We start from the raw sequence: 12,973 nt of genomic DNA, 5'->3' as shown, positions 1-12,973 counted from the left end.
AGTGGATATATACAAATTGTATCATGTGCTCAGATTACAACTTTTGTGAACGTAATTTACATATCTCATAAAACCTTGATAACAGCATTTATTTCGGAACACTTGTATTGGTGGGGAGTACTTTGTATCGCACCTGTCTATACTTATCTTATATTATAATAGAATGTAATACGTCTATAATACAGTACAATGTAATATAATATAGGTTAATACGTATAATATAACACAACGTAATGTGATGGGTAGTACTATAAGTTACATTATGTAGGTTAAGTCAAACTTTAATAAATCATTAAAACTCGCCGAAGTTGTCGTAATTAACCAGCCAACTTGAGAAACAACTGCGAGGTGCTAATTGGAGTCCGGGATGTTGGGACATCAAATTATGCCGTGTTCAGTTCAAATATGGCATGAATTATACTAATTGGGCCAAGACAAATTAACATTCCGCAGCGGTAGTATCAACACATTGCACCCTGTTCCAATCGCCTGTATGTTGCTGTATGTTCTCTCATCTGAAATGCCTGTCGAACCAGGGGTGTCCAGAGCCGAGGCCTGCACATGTTCCGCGTCAACAAAACCATTTGTATTTACAATTTGTACAATTAGCAGAGCAAAGACAGTGACTGAATCAATATACCAACAACACGTTAATGATTGTTACCCTATCATCACAACCACTACATCCCCTATGGCGACAAGGTTGTAGGAACTTTCCATGGACTTGGGAACGAGACGCAAATTATGATGTACATAATAATAACAATACTGGAGATAAATAGGCTACTTTATGGAATGCCCATAGTTTGGGTTCAGCACGTTGTGTTCTGATGAATCTATATTACGCTCTAATCGATTTTAAGTAGTGAAATAGAAAAATCATCTCTACCAGTAATTGGGTATATGATTATGTCTCGTGACGAGAATTTTGTACGAAATGGAAATATAAAAATTGGAAATTTATCCTTTCAAGAGGTGGAAAAATTCAAATACCTGGAAGCAACAGTAACAAATATAAATGATACTCGGGAGGAAATTAAACACAGAATAAATGTGGCAAATGCCTGTTATTATTCGGTTGAGAAGCTCTTATCATCCAGTCTGCTGTCAAAAAATCTGAAAGTGAGATTTTATAAAACAGTTATATTACCGGTTGTTCAGTATGGTTGTGAAACTTGGACTCTCACTTTGAGAGAGGAACACAAGTTAAGGGTGTTTGAGAATAAGATGCTTAGAAAAATATTTGGGGCTAAGAGGGATGAAGCTACAGGAGAATGGAGAAAGTTACACAACGCAGAACTGCACGCATTGTATTTTTCACCTGACATAATTAGGAACATTAAATCCAGACGTTTGAGATGGGCAGGACATATAGTACGTATGGGCGAATCCAGAAATGCATATAGAGTGTTAGTTGGGAGGGAAAAAGACCTTTTGGGAGGCCGAGACGTAGATGGGAAGATAATATTAAAATGGATTTGAGGGAGGTGGGATATGATGATAGACACTGGATTAATCTTGCTCAGGATAGGGACTTATGGCGGCGTTATGTGAGGGCGGCAATGAACCTCCGGGTTCTCTAAAAGTCATTTGTAAGTTGTAAGTAAGTCAATGTCATGTGTAAATTGTAATGAATATCTAAAGTACCTAGTTAAAGTTGTTAATAATAATAACAATAATAATAATAATAATAATAATAATAATAATAATAATAATAATAATAATAATAACTGTACGTTCTTATACAGGGCTTTCATTCGAAAACTTCTCAGTATAAATGACTAATTATTTAAATTGAATTCAATTTAAACAAAAAACACGTCAATTGAGGGGAAATTCTGAAACCAGGCTTAATTGCATTTTAGATTTCACTCCCACCCCGCAGCCATCCCCACTTTGAATTTTCAAATGGCACTCCTATATGTTTATACTTAAATATGAAAAACATTCTATTGTTTATACACCTCCTTAATTTGTTTTCGCAGCTTTTGTTTTCTATCGTCGCCTGGCAACCTGTATTTTTATTATCCGTCGACTGCAGGATGAAAAGACAGCTTGTTTAGTTTAATTTCCTAAATTTAATCAATAAGGATGATTTATGTTCTCACTTGAAGGGTATACACCATTTCAAAATAATTTAATACACAAACACAACTATTACATGGAATGCTCTATAGTCCCTGTAGCTTTATTGTCTTCAGCTGTAATCAACAATATCAACAATCCAGGTTGACAGGCGACTATATAAAACAAAAGATGAGAAAACAAATGCATGAGGTGTACAAACAGTTGAATGCTCTTTCATATTTAAGTATTAAAATATAGGGATGCCATTTAAAATTTCAAATTGGGGTGGCTGGGGGGGGGGGTGAAATCTAAAATGCAATTATGCCTGATTTCAGACTTCCGCCTTAATATCTATATTGAATTTTTTTAATGAATTAAATTTAAATAATTAGTTATTTATACTGAGAAGTTTTGAAATGAAAGCCCTGTATGTTTGCTCCTACTGTCTTAAGTAATAGTTTGTTCAGCTTTAATAGCGTACCTTCAGATCCCGTATAGATCGTCAATTTTAAAGTGGAAATTTCTCGCTTACCATAGCAACTGGGTGTGTAACCGTTTTTATGTGAACTATACTCTTATGTATGTATTTATTTACACTGCAAGTGGGCAAGCACCCGGTGGCAGTGGTATACACAATATAAACAATACACAAAAAATGATAAGCAATACACAATAAATTTACAATACACAATACAATTTTATACACAATACAATAAGAATACACAATACAATTTAACACAATAATAATAAAACATAAATAAAATACCTAATTTTACATTACAACCTACATAATTATGTATAGGCCCTACATAAGTTTCAATAGTCTTTCACTTTACTCTCATCTCATTCCCTGTAGTGGCACTATGACGCATTTCACTGACACTTTAGCACACATTTCACTGACACTATAGAACACATTTCATTGACGCTATAAATTATCACTGATCGGAACTATTCACTGCACTGTAAAACCATAACTTCACTGACTCACCTCGCTTCACTGATACAACAGTTCAAATAAGTCAAATAATTACACCCTTATGCATACTTATAAACAGAACTACATTTAAACTAAACATTTCTAGTCTAAGGCCCTCTTACACGCTATTTTTAAATAATTTACAATTCAAACCAAGGAAGTAACTCGTCAGGCTAGATAAATACATGTCATCTTAAAAAATTAAATGTTAAATGTCACCTTAATTTTAATTTGCACTTTATACACAACTTTTAAAATTATTCTTGAAACTCCTTAAGGAAGGACAGCCCTCAAAGACCGCTGCAGGTAGGTCATTCCAATCATTTATAGTTCTAGAATCATTTATAGTTATAGTTATAAACACAATTACATCGCCACTCACTATCTATACATATTAGAAGTCAAGGATTTGAAAAATCATGTAAAGTAAAGAGAAATTTTGTCAATATCTACTTTTCTAGATCACAATATCAAACTACAGATAATTACAAGATCGGATTGCTAACTGTTAGTCAATCCTCTTGCACTGCGATGCTGTTGGATGCTAAGCGATTTATTCGTGACTGTCTAATAGGTTGTAATTCCCCATCATTCCACGACCATGATGGGTTTTTAAATAATACAAATTACTTGTTTTCGATAATTGGTCGTTTCTGTTGCGAACCCTAATGGTCGCAAAACATGATCTGGCTATTTTGTGTGCATTTAATAACATGGTCTGTATATATCGCGTAGGGGAACACATTCTGATCAACCGAAAGCATGAAAATATTGGAATAAATACTATTGGCTACAGCTATACACTCTACATGTATCTATCTAATAGACATTATGGCGAACCGTCAACGTTGGCTTTTAAGTTTGCGGCTTCAGATAAAATTGTATTTTCTGTTTAAAATATCGTTCTTGTGTTGCATATCCAGTAAGAAATTCTATGAACTTTCTATTCAATTACCTGCTTTTGTTTTTACAGAAACTGAATGTTTGTGCTTGGTTTCCATTCTGTTATATGTTTTCTTCAACTGTAATCTTATACTCTGCTCGAGCGGTTGCCATGGCATTAAATTTTTACAGACTGAAATATGATAGAGAGCGATGGATTTATGTCGGTCGGACCAATGTTCAGAACATCTTCCTTTGAAAGAAACGAATTTATTATTCATCAGGATTTCTTTCATGTATCCATGGATTTTCTTATCCTAAAGACGTTACTATCTTTCTACTGTGATATCTGTCTACCAACACTTTATCCTTCAGAATTCTGTTCACCATACATTTTCTGATAACATCTCTCTAAACAAGAGTTTCTCAAACTTTTTTGAAGTGGAGACCACTTTTTTAAGTCAGAACAATTCCGCGGACCACCTTACTCTTGTTCCTCCGAAAGCAAATTTATCAATTTTGAAGCATATTTATACTTATATTTTAAAATAGAATTAATTGTAATACTTCTCTAATGATATTTTGTGTAACCAATCACAAGTAACTTATAACAAATACTGTGCAATGTTGATTCATCGCTTGCCTGTTAGCAATTAGTCATTTGTAATCCTTCTTACACTAGTAGTTGTCCATGTCTCTGTTAAATAAATTATGGGAAACTGGCTTCGATCCGGATCTTTGAAAAGAAAGACACATGAAGATACGTTTCATTTAGGCAGTGCTAATATCAGAAACTGTGTGTGAAGAAATATATTAATTACAGTGTCATTAAAGAAATATCCAGTCCTCGTGATAGCTATTCAAAGAAAAAATACTTTCGTAAATATGACAAGAGTTATTTGGAACTTGGATTCACTTGGTGTGGCAATGAGAGTGAACCAAAACCTCCGTGTGTTGTTTGTTACGAAGTGCTTTGAATGAGTGTATGAAACCCGCGAAATTGGAACGGCACTTAGGGTGTTATTCATAGACATTTTTCTAGCCCGCGCTACGAGCGTGCTAAACTAGCCCCGGCTATCGACTGATTACTTGTACAGGATTCATATCATATCATATAGCTAACACTGGTTTATGAATACGAAAAACGTTAGTTCGCTGATCATCCACCGGAAGCCCGCGCTAAGAATGTCTATGAGTAGGGCCCTTAGAGACTAAACACGTAAGTGTAAAAAGTAAACCTCTCGGATTTTAAAATAGGTGTAGTCTAAAATTTCTTATATCGTCATCTGAAAAATTAATAAAAGCATTAATGCAGAAACATGCCCGATTTTCAACAAGTAAAGATGCAATTTGGCAAGTTCTATTATTGGTGTATGACGTACAGTACGTGTCCATTTCAATGTGCATACTGGGTGGCGGCAAAACTATTAAGAAAGTCATAAATACGTGAAAAGGTCCGTCTGTTATGAATTCGGGTGGTCCCTGGCTGGGTTACAGGCTCGGCGCCAGATATTCAGGGAAAAGATGGCGAGAAACGCCACGTTCATAGTGCTTTAAATCCTTCTTTTGTTGCTGAAAGTAGAGTAGGGAGTCGGTAGAGGGTAGGGTAAGAAATTTCATAAAATATTAGTACTGTGAGAAAAAGTGAAAGGCGATTGCTATGTGTCATATCCAAACTGAGATTTTCAGCTAGGCTATAGTGTGATACGCAATTCGTTTGAATTTTCTTTTTTCTTTTTTGAAGGACCACAAGTGGTCCGCGGAACATAGTTTGAGAAACGCTGCTCTAAACTATGACAATATGCTTCCTTCAGCCCAAATGAAGTCTCTACTTTGAAGTGTAGTAAACGTACTGTTTTTCACACACATGATATTAGCACATTAACTTTAATTTGTTGTTGTGTTGTCATTGGCAACAAGTAGAGTTGAAAGAGGATACAAATTGAACAGTATACTCATCATTACGAAACGTGTTGCACAATATAGATACTTTCGGGTACTAGCACGATCATGTCAATGAACCATTAGAACATTAGGCCTACTTTCTTTCAATATCGGATACGCCTACGATTTAGTAGTCATTTTACTTTAAAAATCCCAAAATTCAGACTCATTTCGGAAGAAAAATAAGAAATGTGATACATTTATACACACGATATTTCATAAATATTTCATCTTTCAGGGTATAACAATACCAATGTGTTGTGTAGGCCTAAGTGAAGTGTGTTTCTGTCAATGAAGTTTTATAGTTTATAGTGGCAGTGCAAAGTATTTGAACAGTGAAATGTTTTCGAAGTGTTAGTGAAATAAGGATAGTATCAGTGAAATGTGTCGTAGTTCCAGTGCAGTGAGTTGCCAGCGAAATGAGTGAAAGGTAGTTGTGCATGTATGAACATATCATACTGCTGGGTTTTAGTTCGAACTTAGGGTTAAGATACAAATTAGATTTATTTTAAATGTTATTTTAAGTGATCGTACTTCATTTAATTTAGGACGCTCCCTGTTGTTATTATTATTATTATTATTATTATTATTATTATTATTATTATTATTATTATTATTATTATTATTACTTACTGGCTTTTAAGGAACCCGAAAGTTCATTGCCGCCCTCACATAAGCTCGCCGTTGGTCCCTATCCTCAGCATGATTAATCCATTCTCCATCATCATATCCCATCTCCCTCAAATCCATTTTAATATTATCTTCCCATCTACGTCTCGGCCTCCCCAAAGATCTTTTTCCCTCCGGTCTCCCAACTAACATTCTATATGCATTTCTGGATTCGCCCATACGTGTTACATGCCCCGCCCATCTCAAACGTCTGGATTTAATGTTCCTAATTACGTCAGGTGAAGAATACAATCCGTGCAGCTCTGTGTTGTGTAACTTTCTCCATTCTCCTGTAACTTCATCCCTCTTAGACCCAAGTACGTTCCTAAGTAACTTATTCTCAAACACCCTTAACCTATGTTCCTCTCTCAAGGTGAGAGTCCAAGTTTCACAACCATAAAGAACAACCGGTAATATAATTGTTTTATAAATTCTAACTTTCAGATTTTTTGACAGCAGACTGGATGATAAGAGCTTCTCAACCGAATAATAACAGGCATTTCCCATATTTATTCTGCGTTTAATTTCCTCCCGAATATAATTTATATTTTATTATATTATTATTAATTGTATTTTTTATTAATGATGTTTATTATTAATTGTCATTATTGAGTGTAATTAGTTACCACTGCCACCAGTACATACCCATTTTGCAATGTGAATAAATACATACATACTTACATACATATAAATGTAACATTTTAAAACTTAAAACATCAGCCAGAATGTGTGAAGCATCAAATTATGGAGAAGTGAGCTTAAAGTCTATTTGCTATCTCTCTTGGTATTTCGAATATCTGAAGGAACTGGTTAAGTTATGAAATTCTCTCTCTGTCTCTAAAATGTGAAAGCGTGAAGAGCTTTTGAGTTCTATTTTATTTAGCGATCTGAACTTTACTTCGTTAGTATTATACTTAATCCCACCATTATATGAGATCCTTATTTAATTATCATAATCTTTATCTGTATTCGGGTGCCCAGGACCTTTTCATCGTCCTGATTAGCAAATTCCTCTTAACCATAAGTTCTACTTGAGAGAAATTTATCATGGTCTATTTCATTTCATCCACATTCCTTAGACATTCTGTGTGGTCCTATGTAGAAACATTTCCACAGATCCTGTAGTAAAATGTAACGCTCACAAAAACGTATTGAAATTATGTGTTGATGCAAACACATTCTGATTATCCCTCACCGTCCAGAGTACATTGAAGCCTGCCTCACACTTCAAAATTATTAAAAAAGGTAAGAAAACAACATATATATTCATATGTGTATATGTATGTATACCTAATCGAAAACACCGCGTTGCTGAAGCAACCTGCTAGCATCGTGTCTTTACTACGATCTGGGATTTGAATGAATATTCTTGGCCCAGAGCTTGTTTCTTTAAATGCTACCGCAAGGAGTTAATCCCAATTGTGCTCTGGTGGAATAAAATATTCAAATACAGGTTGTTCAATATGAACCTCTAAAATTTTAATCACATACAGTTGAAGGAAAAAAATTGAATACAACTATATTATGCATGGAAATGATTGTAAAACTCCCAAAATTTTCAGTTCAGTGCATAATGAACATGGGCTCCTTTTGTCGCACAAAAAAGTACAATTTGTATTTGATTTCACGTTATGTGGCATGCAGAATCTTTACTGTGCTAGAGTAATGGCATTTCTTATGCGCTCTTTCAAATCTGCTATACAATTAACTCTTGTAGCGTATGCACTACTTTACCTTCAATGTATCTCCACAAGAAGAACGTGGAGACCAAGAATCAAGACCATCATGCCTTAAGGCGCGCCTCCACTAATAAACATTTAACAACAACATGTTGAATTTAACATGTATATGGACATTTCAAGTCTCAATTGACTTAACATGTTAACTAAGCATGTTGAATTTAGCACTTTTAACATGTTGGCGTGTTTTCCAGCAGAAATGAAAAACATATCAAGTCAATTCATTTGCTCGTGTAGCTTCGGTACAGTTCGGCAAAGTTCGTACAGTTTCCATAGCAACAACTATAAGTTCCGATTTTGTGGCGCGTATCTTGATCATTTTTATACTACAGAGTGATTTATATAGAACTGACATATTTCTTTCTTTAATTATTCCGTTGGAAATTCATTCAATGACCCAATTTTAGCACCAAATTAAGCAGAATGTTCTGGACTTTCGATTCCTTGTCACTAGATGCGCAGATGTTTATGTTTTATTCCTACTGTTGGCAGCACTGACCCAATTTTAGCACCAAATTAAGCAGAATGTTCTGGAGTTTCGATTCCTTGTCACTAGATGCGCAGATGTTTATGTTTTATTCCTATTGTTGGCAGCACTAGATGCGCAGATGTTTATGTTTTATTCCTATTGTTGGCAGCTGTTTTCGACATTTTGTGTCAACGTGAAAATGCAGTACACATTAAATCAACGACTCTTCCTTGTGAAGCAATACTGGATTACGAATTCAATTACAGCTACTCAAACGGCATACCAGAGAGAATTTGGTGTTCGCAATCCTCCCAAAAGAAACACAATACTGGGACTGGTAAACAAATTGGAAACAACTGGATCTCTGGTGAGTGAAAAGGGCAAGCATCGTTCACCTAGGCTTCCCACGGACGAATGGAGCAGTCACCCAAAAAATCATTAAGACGTTTGTCGCAGGAGACAGGGTACACCTACTCAATGTGTCAGAGAGCCTAAGGGTTACGGTTGTTCATCAGCTGCAGGAACCAGATAAGGATAAAAGATTGAATTATTGTCGTTGGTTTCAACGTTCATTGTGCAAAATCCTGCCATATTGCCCATCACATGTTTCACAGATGAAGCATGGTTCCATTTATCCGGTTATGTGACGACCGAATAATTTCCAGGAACTTGTGGACACCGAGGTCTCCGGATTTGACAACGCCGGACTTCTTTCTATGGGGTTACTTAAAAGACAGGGTTTACGCCACACGTCCCCAGACATTGGACGATCTGAAGCACAACATCACACAGGAGATTCAAGCTAACAACAGAGTCCTCCAACGAGTAGCCAGTAACATGGAACGACGTGTTTAGTTGTGCCTTATGCAGGATGGAGGACATTTTCAACATTTGCTATAGAGGTAAATAATCTCCCAAAATTCCTCTACATTTTAGGTATAATAAGTTGTCGCTAGCACAATTCATTTTGAAACAATTAATGAAAGAAATGTGTCAGTTCTATATAAATCACTCTGTATCATTGGTCCTTGGTGTTAGCTTTAAGTAGTTCGAAGTACTGGAGTGGACGAAAGAAAATACATTAGAATAAAATTAATGCACTGATGGAAAGGCCTTGTTTGTGGGATGTGTCTGCAAAAGAATACACGGGCAAAACTAAGAAGGCCGGTTGTTTTAGAGAACTGGAATTATTATTTAACTGTTCTCGAGAATACAATAGAGAGTTTTCGCACTCTCGTCGTACGCTAAACGTTAATGCTATGTTGACGTCAGTAATGGTTGTATTTGGTGATGTATGTTAACGTTCGTAAAACTTCGGAAAGAATAATTGTACGATATTACCCACCCCTTAAACATCTATCATGTCGTAGGTCCTATGATAATCAATCGCGCTGTAATTTTTTTAATTGAGATGAAATGGCTGCTCTTAAATTGTGTATTTCTATGATGTAACAGGAAGTATTTTTGCAGCACTATATTAAAATCGTGTTCTGATATTCTCAGCAAGTTTTTGAATCCAAATCGATACTGTATTCAACTTAAAGCTCGTTTAGAATGTATCCTGCATAGTGTCTTTTACTAAGATATTGCCGCATCCACATTCTCATTTTCTTCCTTTTCAAAGCCTTGTAACAAGCAATAGAGGCAATTACAAAAGTCATATCGTCATCTGAGTCCATTGTCCAAGGTTTGAAAATAAAACAATATCTACATTAAAATCTCATAGATTGTTTATGGTGGACTACGCAAAGAAAGTCAAGTTTAACATGTTTAACAGTGTGGACAAAGTGTTAAAAGAAATAAGCATTAACATGTTCAATCAACATGTTGGGATGTTAACGGTAAACAATTTAACATTTAACATGTTGTTGTTAAATGTTTAATAGTGGAGACGAGCCTTTACACAACGACTTAACTCTCGTTTTGGTCGGTCGTCGGGTTTGATTTCCTGCAAAATCTGCACTTTGCAGGCTTGAAAATGAAGTCGTTGGTAACGAATTTGTATACCGTTGACCGTTTCATTTCAAGTTCTCTCGCTGCTTCTCTGATTGACTTTTTTGGACTTCTTTGAAACGATCTCCTCAATAGCCTCTTTCTGGATACCGGGATTCCCGCCTTCGTGTCCTTTCAACACACTGCCGTTGGCCAAAACTAACACTACTGCTTCATAGTCATAAATGTGAAGTTTCTTTACACTTGAAATAACTGGTTTTGTCTTTCCATACCAACAAACAACATGGGCACGCTTGCCAGTATTCGTATTCTATAAATGATTCATTGTTACAGCGTCACTATGGCTCTGGCATGTAGCCTGTAGTGTCAATTTTCTCTTTCTGTTAAAATTATGATAACGTTTCGGTTTTTCTTGGAAAAAACGTCTTAAGGTCATTTTGCCCGCCTAAAGGTGAAATACGGTTGATGAAATTACAAAAGACCTTTGTTCTAAGTTCACGGTCTGTTAGAGCTTTCGTCATCTTCCAACTAAGGTCAGATATGGATTCTTCAGATATTTCATGATACTCAAGAAGAAACCATGGCATCAATTTGACAGATGACAGAAGAAAACGAACTCTTTTAGAGCTGTCTAATGAGTTTCTAAATTAAATCAGTTATAGTTTTGTTAACAATGAACTTAAACATTCTTGAAATTTTAAAATGATATAAAATTAATTAATCAAGCAGGTGTTTTATATATCCTCAGTGAAATCAGAGTAGTAATTATGACAGCAAAACAAGTGATACTAAATAAAGTGAAGAAAGTGAAGTCAGTGTATTTAATATACGAAGTAACGTCAAGAAGATGTGAATTAAAGTCATGGTCCATGCATATAAAGCCTGAAAATAGCTATTTATCCCTTTGCGTGTTTGTTTTTAGAATAATGTGTTTAATCTGTAACTACAGTCAGTGTGTTGTTATTAGTATCTATTTGTTGTTACCTATTGCTTTAAAAAGAATGTGTTTAACTTGTAATTTTAAGTCAAATTTTCTACTATTCCTTCACTGTTTACATTTGTTTTTAAATCTTTTGTATTGCCCCTACAATTTTTTATTGCCCTTCAAGAATTTCGTTATCCGTTAGTTGTAAGTCATTACTTGTGTTATTATTTTAATTATTGTACTTGTTCCTGAATCACGCTTGTAACCGTAAATCATTACTTGTAATATCCCTTTATTACTCTAACCTGTTCCATTGTTCATGAATTAAGTATTAATTTGAAAGTGAAAGTCAAGCTTTGTTATATTAATCTACTATTGATTATCTTTCTAAGGTCGTGTATTTACTCTGAAACGGTTAGACATTCTTGTATATCTTTTGCATTAATTATTCCTCAAACATCTCATTAATCTTTAACAGGATCCATTCTTTCATTAAGGTGCATTCTTCTACATAATTGATGTGAATTGTAACTGTGACCACTATTTTATATTATCACTTTGCTATTGTTTATTGGTTATAAAATATGTATGTTGATGCCAACTACAGAGGTGTGAAAATTATTAGAATAATCTTAATTTTAAAGGTTTTGTAATAGTTCCTTCACAAATATTCATTGAATTGATGAATATTGGTATATAATATTACTACACTTATGTAGGATATATTTACTACTAACAATGCCGGAAAGCATTGTTGTACATTGGTATTTTTCTTATTTTACAATTGTTATGGGAATTCAGAAATTATTATATTATGTTGGCGGAATTGGAAACATCAAAAATTAATTAAGAAATGCTTTAAACAAATTGTTCTTTGCATTTACATTGTTGTGAAGGTTCAAATGAACGTATACATTTGTTTTGTGCATATAATTTTTTATGTTTCCAATTCCGCCAACATAATATAATATAATATAATATAATATAATATAATATAATATAATATAATATAATATAATATAATATAATATAATAATAATATAATATATATAATAATTTCTGAATTCCCATAACAATTGTAAAATAAGAAAAATACCAATGTACAACAATGTTTTCTGGCATTGTTAGTAGTAAATATATTGTGAATTTTATTAGTAACAACAATGTAATTTATTCGTCACAACAATAATTCCTTTCTACAATTCGCCTTAAACGCTCTCGTCAACAATTGGATTTTCACTCTACACAGTATTCGTTATAGCACTCCACCGACGACAATGACAATTTACTTGGACTAGTACGAACAACAATGAACTGTTAATCTTAACTAATATTTACAAAGCACT

The sequence above is a fragment of the Periplaneta americana genome, chromosome 1, assembly GCF_040183065.1.
Source record: "Periplaneta americana isolate PAMFEO1 chromosome 1, P.americana_PAMFEO1_priV1, whole genome shotgun sequence".
NCBI lineage: Eukaryota > Metazoa > Arthropoda > Insecta > Blattodea > Blattidae > Periplaneta > Periplaneta americana.
Note: the sequence above shows the minus strand (reverse complement) of the source record.